The sequence below is a fragment of the Podarcis tiliguerta genome (assembly GCF_965153285.1).
Source record: "Podarcis tiliguerta genome assembly, chromosome: 3".
Taxonomy (NCBI): domain Eukaryota; kingdom Metazoa; phylum Chordata; class Lepidosauria; order Squamata; family Lacertidae; genus Podarcis; species Podarcis tiliguerta.
In genome coordinates this window covers 105,851,184-105,878,006 of record NC_139536.1, presented here as the reverse complement: position 1 = coordinate 105,878,006, position 26,823 = coordinate 105,851,184, and the positions used below count along the sequence as shown (strand labels likewise).

General features: G+C 45.6%; 1 protein-coding gene and 1 long non-coding RNA gene across 3 annotated transcripts in view; one reads left to right on the top strand and one right to left on the bottom strand.

Moving 5' to 3' along the window:
* Nucleotides 1–241: 241 nt before the first annotated feature.
* LOC310673572 lies at nt 242–18,003 on the bottom strand. Of its 2 annotated transcripts, none has more exons than XR_014509122.1 (3): nt 17,628–18,003; nt 10,477–10,673; nt 242–732 (listed from the first exon to the last, which is right to left on the bottom strand). It is a non-coding gene; the product is annotated as an uncharacterized lncRNA (long non-coding RNA). The 2 variants fall into 2 exon arrangements; XR_014509123.1 differs by lacking the exon at nt 242–732 and adding an exon at nt 6,147–6,419.
* Nucleotides 18,004–18,622: 619 nt separating this feature from the next.
* The window catches only part of PLCB4 (phospholipase C beta 4), a 234,494-nt gene continuing 226,293 nt past the window's right edge, over nt 18,623–26,823 (top strand). The window contains exon 1 of the mRNA XM_083431925.1: nt 18,623–18,655. The gene's annotated coding sequence lies outside the window, so the exon portion shown is untranslated. The remainder of the gene's footprint in view (nt 18,656–26,823) is intronic.

Below are 26,823 nucleotides of genomic sequence, written 5' to 3'. Positions count from 1 at the left end.
ATAGTCCATAAGTGGGGACCCATCACCAAAAAGGCCTGTTCTCTCACCACCCTCTGCATCCCAGAGGGGGCACCTGGAGAAGAGCCTCAGATAATTAAGGCAAGGTCCAGTTTGGTTCATATGAAGAGAGGCAGTCCTTGAGGTACTGGGGTCTGAAGTTGCATAAGGCTTTCATAGGTTGAAAACAGTACTTTGATTTGCATCCATAAACTAGTTGATAGTGAGTGAAGTTGGGTAAGATGGGATGCGGGTGGCACTGTGGTCTAAACCACTGAGCCTCTTGGGCTTGCCAATCAGAAGGTTGGCGGTTTGAATCCCCACAACAGGGTGAGCTCCCGTTGCTCCTGCCAACTAGCAGCTCCAAAGTACACCAGTACAAGTAGATAAATAGGTACCACTGTGGTGGGAAGGTAAACAACATTTCCATGTGCTCTGGCTTCTGTCACAGTGTTCCATTGCACCAGAAGTGGTTTGGTCATGCTGGCCACATGATCTGGAAAACTGTCTGTGGACAAACGCCGGCTCCCTCGGCCTGAAAGCAAGATGAGCGCCGCAACCCCATAGTCGCCTTTGACTGGACTTAACCGTCCAGGGGTCCTTTACCTTTACCTTTATCTTTACGTGCTCAGAACATCTCACCCCTATGAGCTGGCCACCAAATTCTGCACAAACTGTGGTTCCCGAGCCATCTTCAAAGGCAGCTCCATGTTTAATGCATTGCAGTAATCTAACCTGGAAGTTACCAGAGCACAGAGGAGAGAAGTTAGGCTATCCCTGTACATAAACCCCCAAGCAGGGCTCGAAAGTGCTTGCCTTTCCATGCTACTTACCTACCAGCAACTGCTATCCAGAGGCGGAGGTTCTGTGCAAGTAGATAAATAGGTACCACTCCGGTGGGAAGGTAAACAATGTTTCCATGAGCAGCTCTGGTTCGCCATAAGCGGCTTAGTCCTGCTGGCCACATGACCCAGATGCCGTACGCTGGCTCCCTCATCCAGTAAAGCGTGATGAGTGCCGCAACCCCAGAGTCGGCCACGACTGGACCTAATGGTCAGGGGTCCCCTTACGTTTACCTAGCTGTTGATAGGCTAACCTGCCATGAAAGTGCCTATCACCTTTTAGAGCCAGTTCTTATCACCAGACTTTGTGGAAGAGGATTGCATCAATTAACTTTATGTTGTGAGAAGGTCTTTCCTCTCTCCTGAATCTATTGCCGTATTGGGGTATAATAAAATGGTCTCTTTTTCTCAACGAGCCTAGATGTTTGTACCTTAGGACGGGACCCAAAACAGCCAGTAGTGTAAACAGGCTGTGTCATTGATCTGAATAAGATATATATTCTCATGTTCCAGCCAAGCATTAATCCCCTAGGTGAGGAATTATGGCTGTATAATGGAGCAAACATTTTTCATTCAGAGCCTGTTGCTATTCTTCATCTTTTAATCTGATGTTCTGTCTGGACACAGACAACAAATATCTCAGCACTTTTGGATATAATTGGATTACCTCTAGGGGAAGCAAAGCAATGCTAGAGCCTTCTTCAATGCACACAATAATTTTTCTTTAAAACAACACTTACCAACAGAAGCATCCCAAAGTCTTAATGCATCATCCTGGTGGCACATCTGAAAACCAGAATGGCTCTTAGTGCCACGATAATTGATAAATGCCATTATACTCTTTAGTCAATGCAGCAATAAAGGACTAGCAAGACACTTGTGCAATTTTATAGACACTAAGAACTGAGGGCATGAGCTGATCTAAGGTTTATGTCATTGTGGTGGCCAAAACACAGACATTAGGTCTCTTATCTTCCCATACGAAGGAATGGGGAAGCTACAACCCTTGCAGGTTGCTGTTGAAAACCAGATATCAACCAGCCCTACTGTTCGCCTCAACATAGTTCCATCCCTATTTCAGACATTGTGATATATCACAATATATTGTGATGCTGAAAACCAGATATTGCCCAGCCCTACTCCCCATCCCTGCAAGAAACCATTAGAAATTGCCACATGATATGGAGCGGACACACCCACTTCTGGTCACCTCCACCTGCGGTAGCTCAGTTGATAGAGCATGAGACTTAGGATTGTGGGTTCAAGCCCCATGCTGGGCAAAAGATTGCTGCATTGAAGGGGGTTGGACTAGAGGACCCTTCCAACTCTACAATTCTATAAACTCAGCTAGATTAGTAAAGAAACTGCGATTTGAATTCACTATAAACATGCAACACCAGATGGCGACAGAGAGCAGGAAATTTGAAAAACACAATTTTCCATAGGGATTTTTTTCTACAACAATTTAATTTCTGACTTATTTATAGCATTCCTCCAGTGTTTCGATCCACTCTATGATTCTACCACTGCCCTACAGCCCCAATAGGTTGGTCAAAGGTGAAGGCTGCTCAAAAAAAGGATAGCCCCCTCTGCCCTGCATAACTTTAAAATATTCATCACTGCTGGAAAAAATGGTTATGTCCCTCCTCTGATAGGTTTCAGGTGAGTTAGGCTGTGCACCTGCTGTGTGTTTAAATCACATTTGAGGCACATGTGGACACTGTAAGAAACTCAAGTCTTTAGTTTGCTAAAGGTTGCTGGGAGCTGTAACTCGATGAGAGAAGTAAACTGCAGTGCCAAGAATTCTTCAAGAGAAAGAACGTGCTTTGGATGAGCTTTAAAGAGAGGTAACCTTTTTTGTTGATGTTTATAACCACTCTCCATATTTGCTTTGTATATACAATTCCCACTGAGGACAATGAGACGTTGCCTTTGGAATGTGTGCATAGGAATTTCAGTATTACAACCCTTTCTTTTCTCTTGCATTAGCAACAATTTTAAACATCCCTATCCTGCCAAGTTTTATTATTCTAATGTTTGTACAGTGGTACCTCGGGTTAAGTACTTAATTCATTCCGGAGGCCCGTTCTTAACCTGAAACTGTTCTTAACCTGAAGCACCACTTAGCTAATGGGAGCCTCCTGCTGCCATCGCACCGCCAGAGCACAATTTCTGTTCTCATCCTGAAGCAAAGTTCTTAACCCGAGGTACTATTTCTGGGTTAGCGGAGTCTGTAACCTGAAGCGTATGTAACCCGAGGTACCACTGTACATACTTTATGGTTTGATGTGTATGCGTTCTAAGGTTCTTGCGTTTGAATCTTTTCTAACGTTTATTAACTGCCCTGGACTCTATTTCAGACAGAACGGTGATGTAGAAATTAAATAAAGTCAGTGTGAAGTTCTTGGTTGACTGGGCACCCATAATGAATCATGATCTCAGCTCAGCCCCAAACTGTTCAACTACAAGTTCATTTATAATACTTCCCTGGAGGATGTAAGGGATTTAGTAAATGTGTGCATTAGGGAGACTTGAATAATTCGATTTCTGTGAACTGGGATTAGAGCATAATAATGTTGAGACAGGACAGAATGTATTTATGAATGAAAATACGTGAAATGGACATTGATTGGAAATAAACTGTTATGTCCTTTGCCTAGTCTGGCAGGTGTTTATGAGAGAGGGGGCTCCATTTAAAAAAGAAAGTAGCCTCCAGGAATGGGTTGAACTAGAATGACATCCTCAGTTTGCTCTCATAAAAATGAGAAAGAAGCCCTGTGAGAGCCAGTGTGGTGTAGTGGTTAAGAGCGATAGGCTCGTAATCTGGGGAACCAGGTTCGCGTCTCCGCTCCTCCACACGCAGCTGCTGGGTGACCTTGGGCCAGTCACACTTCTCTGAAGTCTCTCAGCCCCACTCACCTCACAGAGTGTTTGTTGTGGGGGAGGAAGGGAAAGGAGAATGTTAGCCGCTTTGAGACTCCTTCAGGTAGTGATAAAGCGGGATATCAAATCCAAACTCCTCTCTCCTTCTCCTTCTCCTTCTCCTTCTCCTTCTCCTTCTCCTTCTCCTTCTCCTTCTCCTTCTCCTTCTCCTTCTCCTTCTCCTTCTCCTTCTCCTTCTCCTTCTCCTTCTCCTTCTCCTTCTCCTTCTCCTTCTCCTTCTCCTCCTCCTTCTCCTCCTTCTCCTTCTCCTTCTCCTTCTCCTTCTCCTCCTTCTCCTCCTTCTCCTCCTTCTCCTCCTTCTCCTCCTTCTCCTCCTTCTCCTTCTTCTCCTTCTTCTCCTTCTCCTCCTTCTCCTCCTTCTCCTCCTTCTCCTTCTCCTTCTCCTTCTCCTTCTCCTCCTCCTCCTCCTCCTCCTCCTCCTCCTCCTCCTCCTCCTCCTCCTCCTCCTTCTCCTCCTCCTTCTCCTCCTCCTCCTCCTCCTCCTCCTCCTTCTCCTCCTCCTCCTCCTTCTCCTTCTCCTCCTCCTTCTCCTCCTCCTCCTCCTTCTCCTCCTTCTCCTCCTCCTCCTTCTCCTCCTCCTCCTCCTCCTCCTTCTCCTCCTCCTTCTCCTCCTCCTTCTCCTTCTCCTTCTCCTTCTCCTTCTCCTTCTCCTTCTCCTTCTCCTTCTCCTCCTCCTCCTCCTCCTCCTCCTCCTCCTCCTCCTCCTCCTCCTCCTTCTCCTTCTCCTTCTCCTCCTCCTCCTCCTCCTCCTCCTCCTCCTCCTCCTCCTCCTCCTCCTGTTCAGCCAGGCCAAAGGCCCATCTAATCTAGCATCCTGTTCTCACAGTGGCCAACTACATTTCTTAGAATCATAGAATTGTAGAGTTGGAAGGAACCCTGAGGATCATCCAATCCACCCCCCTCCAATGCAAGAATATACAGCTGTCCCATACAGAGATCAGACCTGCAACCTTGGGGTTATCACTGCCATGCTCTAACCAACTGAGCTATGCCTAGGGGAAGTCCACCAGCAGAACAGGAAGGCAACAGAAGAAGAAGAAGAAGAGTTTGGATTTGATATCCCGCCTTTCACTCCCCTTCAGAAGTCTCAAAGCGGCTAACAATCTCCTTTCTCTTCCTCCCCCACAACAAACACTCTGTGAGGTGAGTGGGGCTGAGAGACTTCAAAGAAGTGTGACTGGCCCAAGGTCACCCAGCAGCTGCATGTGGAGGAGCGGAGACGCGAACCCGGTTCCCCAGATTACGTGACTACCGCTCTTAACCACTACACCACACTGGCAACAGCAATCTTGTTGCTTGTTATTCCAAGCAAGCTGATATTCAGAGTCATGCTGCCTTTGACAGAAGAGGGAGAACATAGCTATCAAATGTAGTAGCCCTAACCTCCATGAATTTGTACAATTGACTTTCAAAAGTGCCCTAATTAGTGGACCTCACTTCATTTAGTGATAGTGAATTGCATAGTTTAACCATGTCCTATGTGAAAAAGCTCTTCTGGCCTGAATCATCCAACATTCAGCTTCACTGACTGGCTCAGTTTCTAATATGATGAGAGAAAGAGGGGAACTTTTCTATGTTCACTGTCTCCTTTCCATGCCTTCTTTTTTACACTTCCTTCATTCTCCCCCCTCTGCCCTCTTACTCACTTTCCCCAAAACTGAACGGTCCCAAACGTTGTAAATCTTTCTGCACAGGAGAGATGTTCCGGCCCCATTATCACTTTGGTTGCCCTTTTCAAACCCTTTTCAACTCTACAAACTACTTTTCGGGATACCGCAACCAGAACTGTGTAGAGTATTACTCCTAGTGTCTTTTGAGTATAATAGATTTGTATAAAGCCATTATGATGAAAATCTTGACCTTTCATCTGACAATCATCTGCTCATGGAGTAAATCAAAATGGGCTCCCCTTTCGTACTGTGCCAGAATTGCTAGGCCTTGTCTTCAGCCTTCATTGTCTCTCTCTGTGTGTGTTGCATTGTATGCTGTCTTTTGAATAAATGATGTATCATCTGATCTTGAGCTAGTTCTCAAATACATGTCTTTTGTGCTACTTGACAAGCCCCTCTGTCATCAGAGTAGTTTTAAAAAGGTAACCGCACTTGAGTTTGCTTAGGGTGGGTCTTACGTTTAAAGGCCGCTCCCAATATGTTTGTGTTGCAGTTCTTCCCCAGAAATGAATTGTTTATTAGGTTTGCAGAAGAGCCTGAACTGCTGCGGTTTTAAACTTACATATTTACAATGTGCTTTTCTCAGGAGACAGCAGGGTGGGTGGTGAACTTTGTTGGCCAACCTTTCTATTGTCCTTTAAAAAGGGTATACAGTGGGGGCTGGTGACTATTGGAACTGTCGGTTCAGAGCTAATTAGATTCATCCGGTCAAGTTTAATTAGATACATCAGGGTTGGGTAACCTGTGCCCTGCCTTCAGATGTTGGTGGACCATCATGCCTAGAAATAGGCGGTGCTGCCTGGGTCTGGTAAGAATGGCATGTCCAGCAACACCTGGAGGTCCCTTGAGACAGATACTAGATAAGCCAAGTATTTAACACTTTCCTGTTGTGTCAAGCAGATTCTGGTTGAATGGCAGGGGTGTCCTGTCCTGTTTCACTCTGTGAGGTGTAATGGAAAGGTGCCACCTGTAAGATATAAAAAGTGCGTCCTAAGACCCTTAATCCCACTCCTTAAAATACAATCTGAACAAAATTGGTGAAGCAGCGAAGTTTATGGAATACAATATGTTCTTGCAAAAACAGGTGTCTAGAGTAAATGTAAAGGTAAAAGGACCCTTGACCATTAGGTCCAGTTGCGGATGACTCTGGAGTTGTGGTGCTCATTTCACTTTATTGGCTGAGGGAGCAGGTGTACAGCTTCTGGGTCATGTGGCCAGCATGACTAAGCCGCTTCTGGTGAACCAGAGCAGCACATGAAAACACCATTTACCTTCCCGCTGGAGCGGTACCTATTTATCTACTTGCACTTTGATGTACTTTTGAACTGCTAGGTTGGCAGGAGCAGGGACCGAGCAACGGGAGCTCACCCTGTCGTGGGGAGGTTTAACCCCCAGCACCACCCACGTCCCATGTGTCTAGAGACGGCACACCCAAAATTGACAAAGCATAAGCTTCTATTCCCTACACCCGAAGCACAGGTTCCCTCCCTTGTCTCCCCATTGGCTGGGTACTGCAAGGTTTACAGCCTATTATGACTGTAATTTCCTAATTTCCCAACTAAAATCCCTGCCTTTGTTGACATCTCCCATTACTCTGATTTCGACGACCACCACCTTTCTCCTTATTTGGTCCATTTGGTTTCTATGCTTTTACACATTGACTCAAGAGACAAAAATACATCGTACCACTAACATGTGTAAATGAGTTCTATACCTGCTGGAGCATACAAATAAACCGTATTTCAGCTGTAAGCTGTCCTATCTATGAGAATCCTAACCTAAGCTGTTCTAAACCTAAGCCAGTGTGGTGTAGTGGTTATCGTAGCGGTGGACTCGTAATCTGGGGAACCGGGTTCGCGTCTCCGCTCCTCCACATGCAGCTGCTGGGTGACCTTGGGCCAGTCACACTTCTCTGAAGTCTCTCAGCCCCACTCACCTCACAGAGTGTTTGTTGTGGAGGAGGAAGGGAAAGGAGAATGTTAGCGGCTTTGAGACTCCTTCGGGTAGTGATAAAGCAGGATATCAAATCCAAACTCCTCTTCTTCTACTTATAAACTTAAGTGTAAACAAGCCTGTGCTGTCTGTGGTTATCTAACAGTTGCAACATTTTGGCTTTTGGGTGGAAAAGCAACATTATCGCTCCTCACACCACCCTACTTGCATGCCGCCCTTGCCACCCCTCATCAAAGCCTCGCTTATGAGGGTCTCACAGCTGTGGCTTCTGGGGAGATCTCAGGAGAGCCCTGTGAGATTTTGCTGAAAGTTGGAGGCCCCTGCAGTCACTTCTCCTTGCTTCTCTGGTGGCAGCGGTGCAACACACCGATGAAAGCACCCCTTGGATTTTGCCACCTGAGGCAGCTGCCTCCTGAACAGGCTGGCCCTGTTGAATGGGATGCATCGAAAATGATCTGAAGTGTAGTAAATCAGCAGCAGGATGGGACATGTGAACTTTCTGCCATTGTTTCAAAAGTGCACATGTTCTTGTGTCCAGACACATTAAGAAAAACTACTGATTGCCTCCAAAGTCTTCCACGTCCCATTATGGCAGAAACTGGTTGAATCCCAAGCCCTTTTCTCTGTTTTATTTCTCTGCCAAGGAACTAGAGTGTATCTACCCAACGAATTTGCTCAGTGGGGATGTGGAGTATTTCTAGGAACCTCTTTCACAAATTCCGCTCACTGCCACTTTCCAGGACGGTGAAACTGCAGCTCCTGCCAAACACTTGATGGCAACGTATTGTGTTTCTGCTTTCAATAAATGTGATGACAAGTTTCACAAACCTTTCATTGTGCCTCAATGCAAATCTTCCGGGAAAACCCTGATATGTTTTCATTCTGACGCCTGTGACAAGTCAGGTTCCCATGGGAAAGAAAGATAAGTGGCATTATGCATTACTGAGATTTAGTGATTAGGGGAAGCTTAGCCAAACTGTGATAGATATTGAGATCTGATTTCAGTATATAACTCTATTGATCCAAGTAAAATTTCAGCGCTGACCCTGTGAATGGTACCTCTTTGTAGCACTCTTAGAATTCAGAGGAGCATGATCATTTCTCTTTCAAGATTAACAGGGCAATTCTATACATGTCTAAGTCTGGTTGCATTCAAAGGTTAGCAGTCCCAGGCTGTGGTCCTAACCATGCTTACTTGGTAACGCCCATTGAGTTTTATGGGCTTTCTGACTGAATTCCTTTTATGTAGGAAAAGGAGTATAGCATCTAGATCGAGGGAAGTAATAGTGCCACTGTATTCTGCTCTGGTCAGACCTCACCTGGAGTACTGTGTCCAGTTCTGGGCACCACAGTTCAAGAAGGACACTGGCAAACGGGAACGTGTCCAGAGGAGGGCAACCAAAATGGTCAAAGGCCTGGAAATGATGCCTTATGAGGAACGGCTAAGGGAGCTGGGCATGTTTAGCCTGAAGAAGAGGAGGTTAAGGGGTGATATGATAGCCATGTTCATATATATAAAAGGATGTCACATAGAGGAGGGAGAAATGGATCCAAACTACAAGAAAGAAGATTCCACCTAAACATTAGGAAGAACTTCCTGACAGTAAGAGCTGTTTGACAGTGGAATTTGCTGCCAAGGAGTGTGGTGGAGTCTCCTTCTTTGGAGGCCTTTAAGCAGAGGCTTGACAACCATATGTCAGGAGTGCTCTGATGGTGTTTCCTGCTTGGCAGGGGGTTGGACTCGATGGCCCTTGTGGTCTCTTCCAACTCTATGATTCTATGATTCTATGTAGATATAGTTGTACCTTGGATCCTGAACACCTTGTGACGCAAACATTTTGGCTCCTGAATGCTGCAAACCTGGAAGTGGGTGTTCCGGTTTGCGACTGTTCTTTGGAAACCGAATGTCCAACGTGGCTTCCACGGCTTCCTATTGAGTGCGGGAAGCTCCTGCAGCCAATAGGAAGCTGTGCCTTGGTTGTTGAACATTTTCGGAAGTCAAACAGACTTCCGGAACTGATTCCGTTCGACAAACGAGGTATGGCTGTAAATGTAAAAATGGGGATCTATGTCACAGTGATTTAAGCAGGGCCTCTTCCACCTGTGAGGCAAGGTGAGGCAACTGTCTCAGGCAGCAGGAACCACACGGGCAACAGATCTGGCCTCCAAGGAATCAATTGCCTACTGCAGCTGCCACCACAGTGGCAGAAATGGCTGTGAAACACTCATTGGAAGCCAGAGCTTCCACCTCCTCAGCAATGCTACCACTACAGCAGTCTCTCTGCTAATAGGAGGCACTGTTGTTCTCCTCCTACCCCTAGGGAGGAAATGGCGGAGGCTGCCTTCTGGAGTTTCCTGGGTTCTGCACCCACCTTCACATGTCAGATAAGGTTGATTTGATTCCCTCCCCTTTGTTCCTGATTTAGATCCCTGTTCCCCTCTTATTCCTGATGTAGATCTGCACTCACCTGCCCCCTCCCGTACCATTTTGTGGTTTGCTTCTTGGGCCCGCCCTGGATTGCAAGTGTAGTATTTCAGTGCAATGTACTTTCAATCAACTTTGCTTCAGATCACTTTCTTTGTTAGCGTGCCTGAATTATTATTATTATTATTATTATTATTATTATTATTATTATTTGGTGGTATGAAGCACAGACCGAGGAGGACTAGCCAGGGAGATTATCGCCAAGATTAGATGTCTAATTTTGGAGGACATCCACTACAAGTTAATGGGAGTCCAGTCATTGCGCTGAAGCATAATTGAACGGCTAATGAATTGATAGAGGTCTGACTCTTACTCTGTGTGTAACAAAGGTGGTGGCTCTGCAGATGTGTTTGGACTCCCAACCATCAGCCAATGGTCAAGGGGCTGCTGGGAATTGTAGTCTAGAGGGCCACAGAATTTGTATCCTGCTATACAATTTCACATGGCTTTGCATTACATCACAGCATGTCCCGTTGTAAGTTTTCTCTTTGTCTTCCCGAAAGAGAGATTTGTCATTGCTTCTCACATGAAGATAAATGTTAAAAATATAGGGCTTTTCCAACTGAAAGTAAACTTAGTGTTTCACCTTCTGCCCACCAGTAGAATTGCCCTTGAAGTCAGAGGAGCATCCGTTTGTGGCTTCATGGCCGGCAGAGATTCAGCAGGACCAGCATATTTTCTTGACATTGAAGCTCATTGACGGTGCTGCTGGTGAAATCCTACCTGGCTAAATTCTCCCTGCATTGCAGCTCCTTTAGGCTCCGGATTCCTCTACGCCAGGAGCTGAAAAGCATAAGACCGCAAAGAGTTGAGTCAGATTTATGGCCAGAAATCATGCATGTTTACTCAGAGAAAAGTAAAGTGACAACTGGCCATATGGGCTGAGACTGATGAAGGTTGGAGTCCTTCAAGAGCTGGAGACCCACATATTCTGTATTCCAGATGTAAATGGGTTGGTGTGATTGTAGAACAAAACAATGAAGTATTCTGGTAGTCAGAGCTGTACAGTTTACATACACTGACAAACTGGAACGTGTCCAGAGGAGGGCAACCAAAATGGTCAAAGGCCTGGAAACGATGCCTTATGAGGAACGGCTAAGGGAGCTGGGCATGTTTAGCCTGGAGAAGAGGAGGTTAAGGGGTGATATGATAGCCATGTTCAAATATATAAAAGGATGTCACATAGAGGGGGGAGAAAGGTTGTTTTCTGCTGCTCCAGAGAAGCGGTCACGGAGCAATGGATCCAAACTACAAGAAAGAAGATTCCACCTAAACATTAGGAAGAACTTCCTGACAGTAAGAGCTGTTCGACAGTGGAATTTGCTGCCAAGGAGTGTGGTGGAGTCTCCTTCTTTGGAGGTCTTTAAGCAGAGGCTTGACAACCATATGTCAGGAGTTCTCTGATGGTGTTTCCTGCTTGGCAGGGGGTTGGACTCGATGGCCCTTGTGGTCTCTTCCAACTCTATGATTCTATGATCTGAAGGGGCTTTAAGGTCAACCAAAGCTCTGTTGCTGACCTGAGAAGGAAAAGAGCACGTATAGAAGTTTTAGAGAGCAGGGAGGGATAGCTGATAGTACACAGCAGGTCCAAAAATTCCTTTATAGACTAGTAATAATAATACCCTGACCATTTGGCTGGGTTTTTCCATCCACTCTGGGCAGCTTTCAGCACATACAAAAATATAATAAAACATCACAATTTAAAAACTTCCCAATACAGGGCTACCTTTAGATGTTTTTTAAAAGTTGTGTAGAGTTGTGTAGTGGTGGGAGGGTGTTCCACAAGGAAGGTACCACTGCCAAGAAGGCTCTCTGCCTGGTTCCCTGTAACTTCTCTGCCTGGTTCCCTGTAACTTCACTTCTCACAGTGCAGGAACTGTGAGAAGGCCCTCGGAGGAGGACCTCAATGTCCAGGCAGGATGATGGAGATGGAGACCCTCCTTCAGGTATACTGAGCTGAGGCCATTTGGGGCTTTAAAGGTCAGCACCAGCACTTTGAATTGTCCTTGGAAACGTAGAAGCATTTCCACACCTGCACTGTAGCTTTTCAGGTTTCCTTTTCCTGACAATCATTCTGAGTATTGTCAGCATCGCCCTTGAGCCAGTGTCACCAACTGGACTCATCCACCTCAGCCCCGACTGGGCTAGGCGAGCTGGGTAGCACTTCCAGAGACCACCTTCCTCACAGGAACAGGTCCAAGTGCCGTGGACTCACAACTCAGAGCTGTGAGCACCGCAAATCACTCCAACAAGAAGACAGTCGTTGTACAGCAAAGTACAGCAGAGCATAAATCACTCAGACGACAGCGCTGAAAAGTATCTTCTTTTATTCACTAACAGCTACTGTACTATACAAACTATATACAAATGGAGATGCTGGACTGCCCTGAGTCTTACAGCTGCTTTCTGCAGCGACCTTATCTACACAGAGATAACAGTCTTTTTCTCTCCCTGACTGACTCACTCACTGACTCTCTCACTCACTGACCAACTCTCTCTCTCTCTGATGTGGTGCTGGAGCAGAATAAGTAGATATAAGAACACGCCTCCTCCTCTCTGCAGAATCAGCAGACTGCTCAGGAGATTCTTGGGTATGGGAGGGGTGAAATCTCCTCAAATATATGGTAAGGTAAAAGGTAAATGACCCCTGAAGCTATGAAGGAGGATGAACTCAAAGTCCTCCTGGTTCTGTGGAGTGGCTTATCCATCCGTTCAAGGGCTGTCCTAAAGTGACGTCTTATCCCAACTGGGCTTCTTTGTGGCAGTTTCTCCAAGTTAGACAGCCAAAGTCTGCCTCAAGGAAACAGACAGGATCAACGATCATAATAAAAAGCACAGCTTTTATTTATGCCTTTAAAACTGCCATAGACTCAAATAGCTTCACTTTTCAGCCACCACAGATGGGACTGCAACAGCAACATAAACAGTGTGTTCCGAATAAGCGCAGATGAACTCACGAGTGCCAACTTTGTGGGCTGCGGGGTTTTTTCGCACATCTCCCTCTCCAGGCTTGATGCTCAACAAGAGCTCAAATGGTGTTACAGCCATCTGACAACAATTGGCGCGTAGGCGGAAGAAATGTATTCAACATGCCAGTTTCCCATCCTTCTGCAGAAGCACATTGTGGGATTCCACCTTCAGTCACAGACACTTTCATTGGCTTCCAACAGTGCTCTGCTTTGGTGCCAGGATTTCAGGGCTGGCTCAAGACATTCTGGCACCTGAGACAACCCACAAAATGGCACCCCCCTCCTCAGCAGGGAAGAAGCAAAGAATGAATATCTAAATCAGGAACAAGGTGTGTGTGTGGGGGGGTAAAGATCTACATCAGAATCTGCTGCCCCTGTAGATCCTGCCACCCGAGGCAGTTGCCTCAGCTTGCCTCATGGGTGGGTCAGCCCTTCAGGAAAAGCCTCAGAACTCTTACTTGGACAGTAGTTCAAAGCATCCTGCTATTTCCACAGCTGAAGCGGACTTCTTTATTTTTACCCACATGTTCTCCACTGGACTGACTTGTTTACTATCTTGAATTTCCGCGCAGGTGTACACATTTGACAAATATCATTAAACCCCCTCCTTTACCATTAACTTTAATCTTTTTGAAGAGATTGTGCCCTTCAATTGCTTCGTTCCAAGCCGGGGAGTTGTCCCACCAAGTCTCAGTTGTACTAATCAATTTATAAGGTTATCATGACATGTTCCTTGGCCTTCCAGGTGCTCTTGTTGACATTATCCTCTTCTATTTTCTTGCCGGACCCTTTTCTTTCACAGGCTCGGTGACTCATATGTCATCTGAAAGCCCTGTCGCATTGCAATGTGACATCCGCTGTAGCTGGAACTGACTGAATCTTCGCCAGCTATTTCTATTCAGGCATGCATGTATTGTCCTTAAACCCATGTTAACTATGACTGTAGTTAAATAACAAGTTATCAAATGCCCCTGTTTGTTGCAGAGCTTGTACATAGAAGATGAATCCTGTCCCTGAAGTTTCATTGATAGTCGGACGTTGTTATATCTCCTGCCTCAGGGTCCCAGTGCTGGCTTGAAGAAGACTCTGGTCAGATGTTGCCTGGTCTGAGGACATGGCTTTCCCCTCATCCTTGGAGTCTGATGTTGATTCCCCTAGAGCAGGGGTGGGAAACACACAGTCTTCCAGATACTGTGGAACTCCAAACCCCATCCTCCTCCGCCAGCACAGCAGCTAGCCAGGAATGATGGGATTTGTAGTCCAGCAAACATCAAGAGCACCACATGCTCTCTGTCCCCGACCTGAAGTCTCTCCTGCTCTATAATTGTGCAGGGATATTCAGTTGCAGAATGCACATTCACCAGAATGTGGCAGCTAGACTGGTGACTGGAAGTGGCCGCCAAGACCACATAACATTGGGCCTGAAAGACCTACATTGGCTCCTGGTACGTTTCTGAGCACAATACAAAGTGTTGGTGCTGACCTTTAAAGCCCTAAATGGCCTCGGCCCAGTATACCTGAAGGAGCCTCTCCACCCCCATTGTTCTGCCTGGACACTGAGGTCCCGCTCCGAGGGCCTTCTGGCGGTTCCCTCCCTGCGAAAAGTGAAGCTACAGGGAACCAGGCAGAGGGCCTTATCAGTAGTGGCACCTGCCCTGTGGAACGCCCTTCCATCAGATGTCAAGGAAATAAACAACTACCTGACTTTTAGAAGGCAGCCCTTGTTAAGGGAAGTTTTGAATGTTTGATGTTTTATCATGTTGGGAGCCGTCCAGAGTGGCTGGGGAAACCCATCCAGATGGGCGGGGTATAAATAATAAATTACTATTATTATTATTATTATTATTATTATTATTATTATTATTATTATTATAGACTACAGGCCCTTTAAATACTGCAAACGGCAATCCCAGGGGGTGAAGCCCTGCCAGACTCTTTAAGGCTTCAGAGAGCTGAGTCTTTGCTGGGGCAGCATCTTCTCAAGCTCATCTAACAGGGCCTGCACTGGTAGATGAAGTTCTATATAACATGTCGGAAGAAAAAAAAAAGAACCCAGAATGTAGCCATAAATCCATTCCCCCACCATGACTCCCTTGCTAAATTTAGCCAATAAGCACGATTATTGACCCACACCTTGGAAAAACTAAAGCTGTTTTCACCCCTTCCTTTTTCTTCCATCCCACATTTTACCCAACATTTTATACTCCCACATTTGGCTGCTGTCCAATTCTCTTCCAGCTCCATCCAATCCCTTGGCATTTGGCGCGAAGTAGCAGCAACAAAAATACATTTAGGCAGCGACACTTTTTAGAGTGTCGGTTTAACTTACCCCTGAGGAAATAATGGAGAAGCAATTGATTGGCTCAACCTCTCTTTTCAAGTTCGCTTGATCAAAATTCCAAGTACAGTGGTACCTCGGGTTAAGTACTTAATTCGTTCCGGAGGTCCGTACTTAACCTGAAACTGTTCTTAACCTGAAGCACCACTATAGCTAATGGGGCCTCCCGCTGCTGCTGCTGCGCCGCCGGAGCACGATTTCTGTTCTCACCCTGAAGCAAAGTTCTTAACCTGAAGCACTATTTCTGGGTTAGTGGAGTCTGTAACCTGAAGCGTATGTAACCTGAAGCGTATGTAACCCGAGGTACCACTGTACTTGGTGTCCCCAAAGGAAATCGGACAATAACTCTGCAATCCTACATCTGGTACTTCCTTGGGAACTGAACCCCATGGAACTAAAGGCGACTTACTTCCAAGTAGACATGTGGAGGTTTGCATTGTCAATGGAGTTCTGTATGAGCAACTATTTTCTGCACCATTCTTTGGACAGGAGCAAGTTGGTCGTAGAGTAACATTTTCACGAGTGAGCTTGCTTGTCTGCCACTAGGAAGGAAAACAAGTTGTGACTATAACAGCAAAGGTGCAAACTCCTTTCTGCTTTCCTTGCTGAGGGCCTGTCTGCAGGTGACACTAACTGTGCTGCTTGTAATCACATTTTCACGTTTTATTTAATTGCACACATGGGAGTGATGTTCATTGGGAATCCATGCACTGCTGGGGAGGTTTAACACACCCACAACCCACAATGAAAATGAAAATTGCAGTTGGAGCTTTCTCCCTAAGTTTAACTACAGCCTGAGGCAATCACACCCACGGGGAGGGTTAAACAGCATCACCTCTGCCTGAAATCAAAAGTTAAGAATGATATGATTGGAAGTGAAGCAGATAGACCCTAAATCAGCTCCACTAAAAAACCAGAAGTTGCATGAAACTGCCCTGAATCCATTTTCAGACCCGCCAACTGTTAATATTTTCCAGGGATGTCCCTGATTTAGAGAAGCCGTCCCGGTTTCTGATTTGATCCTGCAATGTCTCACTTTTCCTTAGAATGTCCCTATTTTTATTGGAGAAATGTTGGAGGGTATGGAGTTATCCAACCCCAGAGCTGTCTGAAGGCAATGCTGTATAGGGAAGATTTTTTTAAAAAAATGTTTAATGTTTTTTATATGTTGGAAGTTGCCCAGGGAGGCTGGGGCAAACCAATAAGATGTGTGGGGTATAAATAGTAAAATTATCATTATGGGATGGGACGTCCCTATTTTCATCGGAGAAATGTTGGAGGGTATGCATTTTTCTGGCTGATTGGGATGACCTTGGTCCACTTTTCTTCCCCTTTGGCTCTCTGCATAAGCAAAACATCTCAGAACGCCCAGCTTGAAAAGACACATTAAGCAAACACAAGCAGCCTTTCTTCCCATGGTGCTTCCTGCTTGCATTATTAAGTTTACCTCCTGGAGGGACAACAGAGAAACCCTCAATATACGCGAAGCTGAAAATGTAAGCGCCGTCTGATGCTGCCAGCTCATAATTCTCACTTGTAGTGATTCTCAGTTTCCAACTGACCTTTGAGATACCAAATTCAATTACTTGCCTGGACCAGATTGAAGACCCTCTAGAGTTTCCAGCCATGAGTTATAGCATTATGATTATACTGTAGCCCACAGTTAGGCATAGCAGCGTTAATTGCAACTGTCGATGGTAGCATCCATAAACCCTGAGCCAGGTGTTTTATAGCATATACTGTGCTCCTGATATATAGCAATGATATTGTTATTGGTATTTACTGGCATTGCTGACGGGATTCATTCCACGCTCCTGCCAAAAACCTAAATTACCCGTTCTGGAAAATATCAGCATGTGTTCATTTGTGCCTTTCTAAGAATGCACTCTGACTTTTTCCACCATTTACATCTCCCGCATTGAGTTCCAGACTCACTCATGCTCAGAGATAGGATAGCTCAGCTGGTAGAGTCTGAGACTCTTAACCTCAGGGTTGTGGGTTCAAGTCCCACATTGGGCAAAAAGATTCCTACATTGCAGAGGGGTGGACTAGTTGATCCACACAGTTACTTCCAACTCTGCAATCCTATGAAATCATGGAGATAGGATGCCCTCCTACATTATGTTCTCAAGATGTCTGTAGAGAATACAGTGGTACCTTGGGTTACAGACGCTTCAGGTTACAGATGCTTCAGGTTACAGGCTCCGCTAACCCAGAAATAGTACCTCGGGTTAAGAACTTTGCTTCAGGATAAGAACAGAAATTGTGCGGCGGTGGGAGGCCCCATTAGCTAAAGTGGTACATTGGTTTAAGAACAGTTTCACGTTAAGAACAGACCTCCAGAATGACTTAAGTTCTTAACCCAAGGTACCACTGTATCAGTTTACCACCCAACCCAATAAATCAGCACTGTGACAGAAGAGCAGTTACCACTGGGAAAAGCGTATTATGCTAGCACCCAGTGCCAGAGGTTGTCACCATGCTCCAGGGGTCTACAGCTTTTTGCTGGCTGAGCCTTTCTTCTCTGAGGGAGTGCCTCACTAGCCTGCGAGGAAAATTCAGGTGCAGTCCCAGCTATGTGAAAGCACTCTTCGTTACAGAAAGGATAGGCAGGCAAGTCCATATGGTTGTCCATATTGACAACCTTGCCAGTGGTCAAGCAAGACTCAGAGGGCAGTTCAAACATCCACTGGTGAGCAGTGGGCCTTGTCCACTGCCCAATGAGATGTGAAATTTACATTTGAGAGGATGGAAGAATGAGAGAGAGAGAGAGAGAGAGAGAGAGAGAGAGAGAGAGAGAGAGAGAAGGAGAAGAAACTCCTCTCTGGTTGATATCTAGGGCACTTTCTCTTTAAAGCTGTGGGCATTATGATCACAACATCAGTGTGAGATCACAATGGCCAACCTCTCCCCTTCAGGCAGGGAATATCAGCATAGGACCCTTCAGCTTATGAAAGACTTGAAGGAAGAGCTTATATGTCAGGGAACTGCCATCGGAGCCAGAGGGAGAGGGAGGGCTCCAGAGGGATTCCGGAGAGCGTCCCGGGAGGGAGAGAAGCAGCACATCTTCTGGGGAAGGAAATCAGCGTAGCACCAGTGAAGAAGGGGGGCAGATGGGGGAATCGGCGAGGTGGCTCCAAGACTCCTCGCCGGGGACCAGCGGGGAGAGCACGGGTCCTCCGATGCCCACACCCTCCCTGCGCAGAAGGCTTCCGCGCAGGGAGAGTAGGCGGAGACTAGGCGTCAGAGAACTTTTATGCTGGAAGAAGTTCAAGAAACGCCCACTGACGGATTCTGCCAGCGATTGAGACAGCCACGGGCGAGTGGCTGTCCAGACAGAAAGGGTTCACTCAGGCAACCCACCCGGGTGTGGTGCCGATTTACGCACAAGCAACCCCTAGAACCATTACATTATATTATCCAGTTAGCAGTTCCTCATAGCTGATGCTAGTTTACATGTAAGTGTTTTTATAATCATAGCACTTTATAATCATAGCACTTTAATGAAAAAGGTAGCAAATGCTTTCTAATGACATTTTCTTCAATTCTTTGGCTGCTAAGCTGTACTCTCTTTTCAAGTCGGTTTATATCTTGACTGTGTGTGTGTGTGTGTGTGTATGTGTATGTGTGTATATATATATATATATATATATATATAATCTCTGACATTTTCAGATTCATTACTGTGGCTTGTGTAAGTATGACTGAAAGTCTGCTCAGCAAGCAAAAATGTGTTTACCTTAAGCTTTTATTTTCCCAGCAACGTAGCATATGGTCAATGGGTGGACCTTGTTATAACTGCTACGTAAATATTAGCTAGGCTTGAGTTTAGAGGGAGTACTCACAAGCTTAGCCACGTCTAGTTGCAACATATTTATAGCTGTCAAAACAAAAGGAAATATGAAACCATCAAGACATAAAATGGACTCTTCATTTTTCTTAGAAGATCTAAACAAAACTGGTTATAAATGCAATTAATGCTTCGAAGTATGTTGCTCATGAGAATCACCTCAAGTATTTATGAAGTTTTCCTCCTGTCCTGCAAAAGGTCTCAGTATCTCCTCAATAATAATTCATTTCTTTTGGTGAGAACTGTGTTATATGCAGGTACTGCTAGCCAAACACAATGTGTTCTTGGGGAATCATTTGTTAGGTGAACGTTCACATATGAGCCCACGATTTCCATTTATTCCTATGGGAAAATTTCTAATGTGTTCCAAACAATAGAATGTTGACCCCAAAATGATGAAAAACTTGGGAAAATCCAGGAAACCGCTATGAAACCTTGCAAAAGGCAAACAAGGAAGGAAAAAATGCTCTCTTATTTGTCCAATATCTCTTCCTTTTCCCTTGCTCCCACTGTGTTTTTTGCTGAAACTGTTGCCACAGAACAGTGAGACACAAAATAGTAAAGCAATGTTTATTTGTTTGTTTACACTACTACACACAGGCCCGACAGTTTGGATATCTGAATCTGGGGTGTGTATAGTGATATCTGGGTACCAATTCCTTGTGTTTGGATAAGTGAGGTTTCACATTTCTGGATAGTGGGGACCTGCGTGTGTTGTTTAAAAGGTAGTTTTTAAAAAGTAGAACTGCAGTATTTTTTTAAAAAAGAGTAGTACTTTTCAGAAGATGCCATCCCAATCCTTGCATCTATCTGTGGACTATGTCACAAAACACAATGGTCACAGTCCAAAGCAGATATACACCTGCAACCCAGTTCTATGTATGATAGCAATAGAAAGATGGTTTGCTCTTCTTATTTAGTTCCTACTTGCACTGCCTTAGCCTCTCCAATGCTGAAGCCATTTTGACATGCCCAAACCAGACATTTGGTATATGCCATGGCTCCACAACAGCTATTTTGTGACTGGGGCCCATGGCATTTTCTCAAAGTTCCAGATATGCCCATAAGCACTGGGAGCATATGATTCACTAGAAATTTATAGGTTCATTGGACTATTTTAACTTTTTAAATTTTAATTTAAGGTTGTTGTTGTTTTTAATTAAGTTGTAATTCACCCTGGAACCTCCTGGTGAGAGTTAGGCAATGAATATAATTAAATGATGATGACGTATAACTAAAGGTGATGTGAACAGTAGCAAAACCACCCTTGTTTTGCCCTCATGGGTTTACAGACAATCACAAAAACACAGTTCTTAAAAGGTTTATTCTCCAACATTCAGCTCCATTCTGTTCATAGCCCTTTCTGAAGTACTCTTTCTTTCAGCCACAGTGCTGATTGCTATGTGTGCACAATGCAGATTCTGGCTTACTTCATTCTTGCTTGCCTTCTGAATTTGCAGCTCGCTCCCTCTGCTAGCTTTATATTGCCTTGACTTGCATGACTCGATAGTCACAGCAGTTGCCAACGTGGCTCTCTCCAATTGCTGCTGGATTTAATCACCTCTGGCCTTTGGACTTGCTGGATGGGTCTGAAGAGAGTTGGAATCCAACAACATCTGGAGGACATCTCGTTGTCTAACCTGACACTAAAAGGTAAAGGTAAAGGGACCCCTGACCATTAGGTCCAGACGTGGCTGACTCTGGGGTTGCGGCACTCATCTTGCTTTACTGGCCGAGGGAGCCAGCATACAGCTTCCAGGTCATGTGGCCAGCATGACTAAGCCACTTCTGGTGAACCAGAGCAGTGCACGGAAACCTTCCCGCCGGAGCAGTACCTATTTATCTACTTGCACTTTGATGTGCGTTCAAACTGCTAGGTTGGCAGGAGCAGGGACAGAGCAATGGGAACTCACCCCATCATGGGGATTCAAACCGCCAACCTTCTGATTGGCAAGCCCTAGGCTCTGTGGTTTAGACCACAGCAGCACCCACGTCCCAACCTGACACTAGGAAGCTATAATTAGAAACCAGCTAGCCTGATCCTGGCTTGTGTTGGGGTGATTCCTCCACCCCAGAAATAAACCACCACCACCCCTCCAAATTGGAAAGCAACTCAGCTTCTTTCTAAGCCAACCTGAGTTGCCTCTGAGTCCCTCATGACTGTCCCCTTCCCTTCAATCTCTTCAACAGTGTTCTGGTGATAGAAGCATGTCACCAAAAGAGGGATAAGGGCAGAGCTGGCCTGTCTATGAGAGGCAGACTGAGGCAGCCACCTCAGATGGATACATCCAAGGGGGACTTCTAGGGACATGTCCCCCAACCGCTGCCAGAGAAGCAATGCAAAGTGGCTGGTGTGGGTTCCACCGCTGGATTAAAGAGGTCCTTATCTCCCTGTTGTATCAAATGCTACTGGTCTACAAAGCTCAGCCTTGTCTGTATTTTCCCTCCCATTTTCCCATGCTTCAATCCCAGGCAAAGTTTCCCCTGGGATCTCCTTTCATCCGCTCTGTCCTTTGTGCTATCCTCTTCATTGCTTGGGCCTTTATCTTCGCAACCCTCTCTTACTTGAGGCTCCTGTTTGTTGCCTGCTCAGCTCTCAGCCTCATTGTCTCCCAACCCAAGTGCTCTTCCCTTCTACTAAAGGAATACGGTGATTCCTTTCCCTAGTCTCCCTCAGCTCCCACTTGCAGTTTTTGGCACATCTGCTGCTGCCACTCCTTGCCCCTAATTTTTAGCATTCCCTGATGTTTCTGCTCCTCAGAGCTATTTTGGCCATGTAGACTGTGGGAACCATGGGTGGGCAAAACAAAGAGCACAACAGATTACTCTGGATCCTCATCCATAGCTTTAGCTACCCTGCTTCACAGGCCTTTTGTACCTGAAGTTCTCAGGTACCCTACCCTTTTGCTTTCTGTCTTCTCCATCCCTTCATCCCAGAGATGGAGAACCTGTAGCCCTCCAGATGTCATTGAACTTTCATCAGCCCCAGCCACCATAGCTGGTGGGCAGGCTTGATGGGACGTGCAGTCCAATGACAACTGAGGGGCTCCAGGTTGCCCACTCCTGCTTTACCATTCTTTCCTCATTTCACTTCCTGTTTCTCACTTCCTTTAATCACCTGGTCCTTTATCCCCCGGGTTCTCTTCCTACCTGGTTCCACATCCTTTATATTATCCTGCATCTTAGAAACACCACACAACCCCCTGTGTCCCCATGCTCAGTATGCTGTCATCTTCTGGCCAATTAGACCTTTGAATTTATTCACAGATGGCATGCTGTTTTGTAAAGAATTGCCCTTTCCCCATAGCTGTTAAAAAATATTTGTGAACGTTCCATGGCATCAGACAGATCAGTCAATGGTCAGGGTTTGCAGATGTGTGATATTCAGTTTTGCATTTATTGCATATGTTTATGGAACCCTTCTTATTAAAATAATGCAATTTAAGGTTTTAGTTTCCTACATGTTAATGTCATTAGACAGCTGGGCAGCCTGGTGATAGTGTTTTTAGAGTGCCAGTTCTATTGCACAATCATCATTCCTCAATATAATTAGCTGGTACTTTTGGCTTTAGCAACCTCTCATCTTTTATGCTTCCTGCAACCCTGAAATTACTAGCACAGTAATTGAAGATGCAGCATCGTCCAAAAGAAGTGTGGCATCCAAATATAAATTGAGGACATTCTTTTAGGGTACCAAGGGAGGAGTTCTTGTTCCACGGCATCATTACTGACATCCAGGTATGTTGGAGAGCAGCCAATGCGATACCAGAGTGCAAAGATTGCTTATTAAAAGTAAAGGTGAGAGAAACTGGGTCTGTATTTTTAGAAGGTGTCAAAAATGCTAATGGCAAAAGACATCTGGAGGGAACAATTTTTTAAACCATGTACAACAAATATATGCTGCAGGCCTATTTAAGGCAGAATCATCTTTGTGCAGCAGGAAATAGAAACTTTGGGCTAAGGGGGTATTAGTCATCAAAGGCCTCCAGGTAGAATTTCTTTTGACTATAGATCAGGCAATGCAGGGCCTCATTATCTAAACCCAACTAGTTGAACATTGATTCACAAAAGCGGCAGCCTGGTTTTTGCCCTCAAAGTTCTGTTACTCATACTGTGACTCGGGGAATCATGACCTGTGGAATTCACCTAATTCTAATTGTCACTTCTGTGAACAAAACTGCTGCTTCTCTGATACCATCTTCCCCTAAGCAGATCCCAAAGCTTTTTATGACAGCTCTGCATTGGTATTGATTTCCAAGCTGCAGTATAAAAACGTGAAAGGTCCTTTTTACACTTTCAGTTCTTTTAAGAGTGAATCACTCTTGGGTGTGTGTTGAATGCAAGGCAATTTATTTGCCCTTGTAAACAAAAACAGAAAAGGGTTAGAAAAATTCCACTGAAATTGATGGGTAGCATTCAAGACTGCCTGTTGTCTTTGTCCATGGAGTTTTCTTGGCAGGGATACTGGAGCGGCTTGCCGGTTCCTGCTCCAGGTTATGCTTAAAATTCTACAAGGCAGGCTTAAGCAGTATGTGGACCGAGAACTCCCAGAAGTGCAAGCTAGATTTAGAAGAGGCAGAGGAACCAAAGACTAAATTGCAAACATGCGCTGGATTATGGAGAAAGCTAGAGAGTTCCAGAAAGACATCTACTTCTGCTTCATTGACTATGCAAAAGCCTTTGACTGTGTCGACCACAGCAAACTATGGCAAGTTCTTAAAGAAATGGGAGTGCCTGATCACCTCATCTGTCTCCTGTGAAATCTCTATGTGGGACAAGAAGCTACAGTTAGAACTCGATATGGAACAACTGATTGGTTCAAAATATGGGAAAGGAGTACAGCAAGGCTGTATATTGTCCCCTTGCTTATTTAACTTATATGCAGAATTCATCATGCGAAAGGCTGGGCTGGATGGTTCCCAAGCCGGAATTAAGATCGCCGGAAGAAACATCAACAACCTCAGATATGCAGATGACACAACCTTGATGGCAGAAGGGGGGGCGGGAATTAAAGAACCTTTTAATGAGGGTGAAAGAGGAGAGCGCAAAATATGGTCTGAAGCTCAACATCAAAAAAAAAATGAAGATCATGGCCACTGGGCCCATCACCTCATGGCAAATAGAAGGGGAAGAAATGGAGGCAGTGAGAGATTTTACTTTCTTGGGCTCCATGATCACTGCAGATGGTGACAGCAGCCACGAAATTAAAAGATGCCTGCTTCTTGGGAGAAAGGCGATGGCAAACCTAGACAGCATCTTAAAAAGCAGAGACATCACCTTACCAACAAAGGTCCGCATAGTTAAAGCCATGGTTTTCCCAGTAGTGATGTATGGAAGTGAGAGCTGGACCATAAAGAAGGCTGATCGCCGAAGAATTGATGCTTTTGAACTGTAGTGCTGGAGGAGACTCTTGAGAGTCCCATGGACTGCAAGAAGAGCAAACGTATCCATTCTTAAGGAAATCAGCCCTGAGTGCTCACTGGAAGGACAGATCGTGAAGCTGAGGCTCCAATACTTTGGCCACCTCATGAGAAGAGAAGACTCCCTGGAAAAGACCCTGATGCTGGGAAAGATGGAGGGCACAAGGAGAAGGGGACGACAGAGGACGAGATGGTTGGACAGTGTTCTCGGAGCTACAAACATGAGTCTGACCAAACTGCGGGAGGCAGTAGAAGACAGGAGTGCCTGGCGTGCTCTGGTCCATGGGGTCACGAAGAGTCGGACACGACTAAACGACTAAACAACAACAACAATTCAAGACTGCAGTCCTGCACATGCTTCAGAATAAACTACACTGGACTAAGTGGGAAATATATAATATTGTCCTGCCATGGCCACAACTTCGCCCTGGAGTAGAAATGGCTCACCAGGTTAAGAGGAGCTGCTACACTAGCTTCCTGGCATGTGGGCCACAGTTGATTACCGGGAGGGAGAGGAGGAGTTTGCTGCAGTGTGATGCAGCAGCAGAGGATATGCCTCAGCAGAGTCACAGCACTGACCTCTTGGACCCTCTCTCTCCAGCATGACCATCTTTGCCTGATCTCCCTTAAGCCTGATGAGCCTGCTCAATGTCATCATCTGACACCTCTAGTCCTAAGTCCAACTCTGTGAACCAGGAGACGCCATCAATGCAATCATGTCCCCTCTTCCTATCTTGGGGATTCCCCTAAAATGAATATTTCATTGCCTGTCTCTATCTTGTTGATCCTCAGTCGATAGCTATAGATCCCAAACTAGGTTGAGTTTTCTTTCTTTCTTTTGACTATGTCTGTATGACTAACTCCAGGGCTTTGTTAGCAGTTTCTGGCGATGTCAGATATTTTTGAAGCAAGATCTTCTGTACGAGCCTTTGACTCATTTATTCAACCTTCCATCAGATGTTGTTGAGCTGTTTAAACTGCAGATATATTAAACTGCAGAGTCAAGAGGAGTGTGCACACAGCCACAATGGTGACTCGAAGTGCAGCTTGAGTAAGCTCTGTTCAGTGCAAGCAATGAGTAGGGCTTTGCTTAACCTGCATCTACCAGTAAATAACAGAGCAGGATCTCTCCAATGCAATTACTGGCTACTAGTTCTCTATGCGAGGGACGTGGGTGGTGCTGTGGTCTAAACCACAGAGCCTAGGGCTTGCCAATCAGAAGGTCGGCAGCCATGTTCAAATATATAAAAGGATGTCACATAGAGGAGGGAGAAAGGTTGTTTTCTGCTGCTCCAGAGAAGCGGACACGGAACAATGGATCCAAACTACAAGAAAGAAGATTCCACCTAAACATTAGGAAGAACTTCCTGACAGTAAGAGCTGTTCGACAGTGGAATTTGCTGCCAAGGAGTGTGGTGGAGTCTCCTTCTTTGGAGGTCTTTAAGCAGAGGCTTGACAACCATATGTCAGGTCTGATGGTGGTTCCTGCTTGGCAGGGGGTTGGACTCGATGGCCCTTGTGGTCTCTTCCAACTCTATGATTCTATGATTCTAAATCCCCGTGATGGGGTGAGCTCTTGTTGTTCGGTCCCAGCTCCTGCCCACCTAGCAGTTTGAAAGCACGCCAGTGCAAGTAGATAAATAGGTACCACTCCGGCAGGAAGGTAAATGGTGTTTCCGTACGCTGCTCTGGTTTGCCAGAAGCTGCTTAGACATGCTGGCCACATGACCTGGAATTGTCTGCGGACAAATACCGGCTCCCTCAGCCTATAGAGCAAGATGAGCGCCGCAACCCCAGAGTCATCTGCAACTGGACCTAGCAGTCAGGGATACCTTTCCCTTTACCTAGTTCTCTATGCATCCACACTAAGACACACTCCCAGTTTCCTTATGCACTGTGCCTGCCAGCCTTTCTTAACAGAATGCCACTGTTCTCTTCAGGAGAGCAAGCCCAGGAATGTAGCATTATTCTGTCCTATGGAACAAGAAATAGCTGAGCCATTCTCTCTGTAATTGCTCTGTAATAGCAGTTGAAAAAGGATGATTAGCACCCTTGCCTAAGAGAAAAGTGTGCTATTTCATTTCTGCTTTGACTTGAATCCGTGTTTGATTGAGTCAGACAAAAGCCATTGTGTTTGCTATCAATAACCTGGTGCTAGTTTACATAAGCATTGCACAAAGCAGATGATTAGAGTCTCAGAAGGGAAAGCACCATGGGGAAAACCATCACCGGTGGCATTATAAGGATAAGCTGTGGGAAGAACTCTGATGAATGCTTCACCCTTCCTGAACCTGATGGGAATTTACTGTGCGCAGAGTGTTGCACATCAAAGGAATCTCAGGTCAGTTCAACTGGG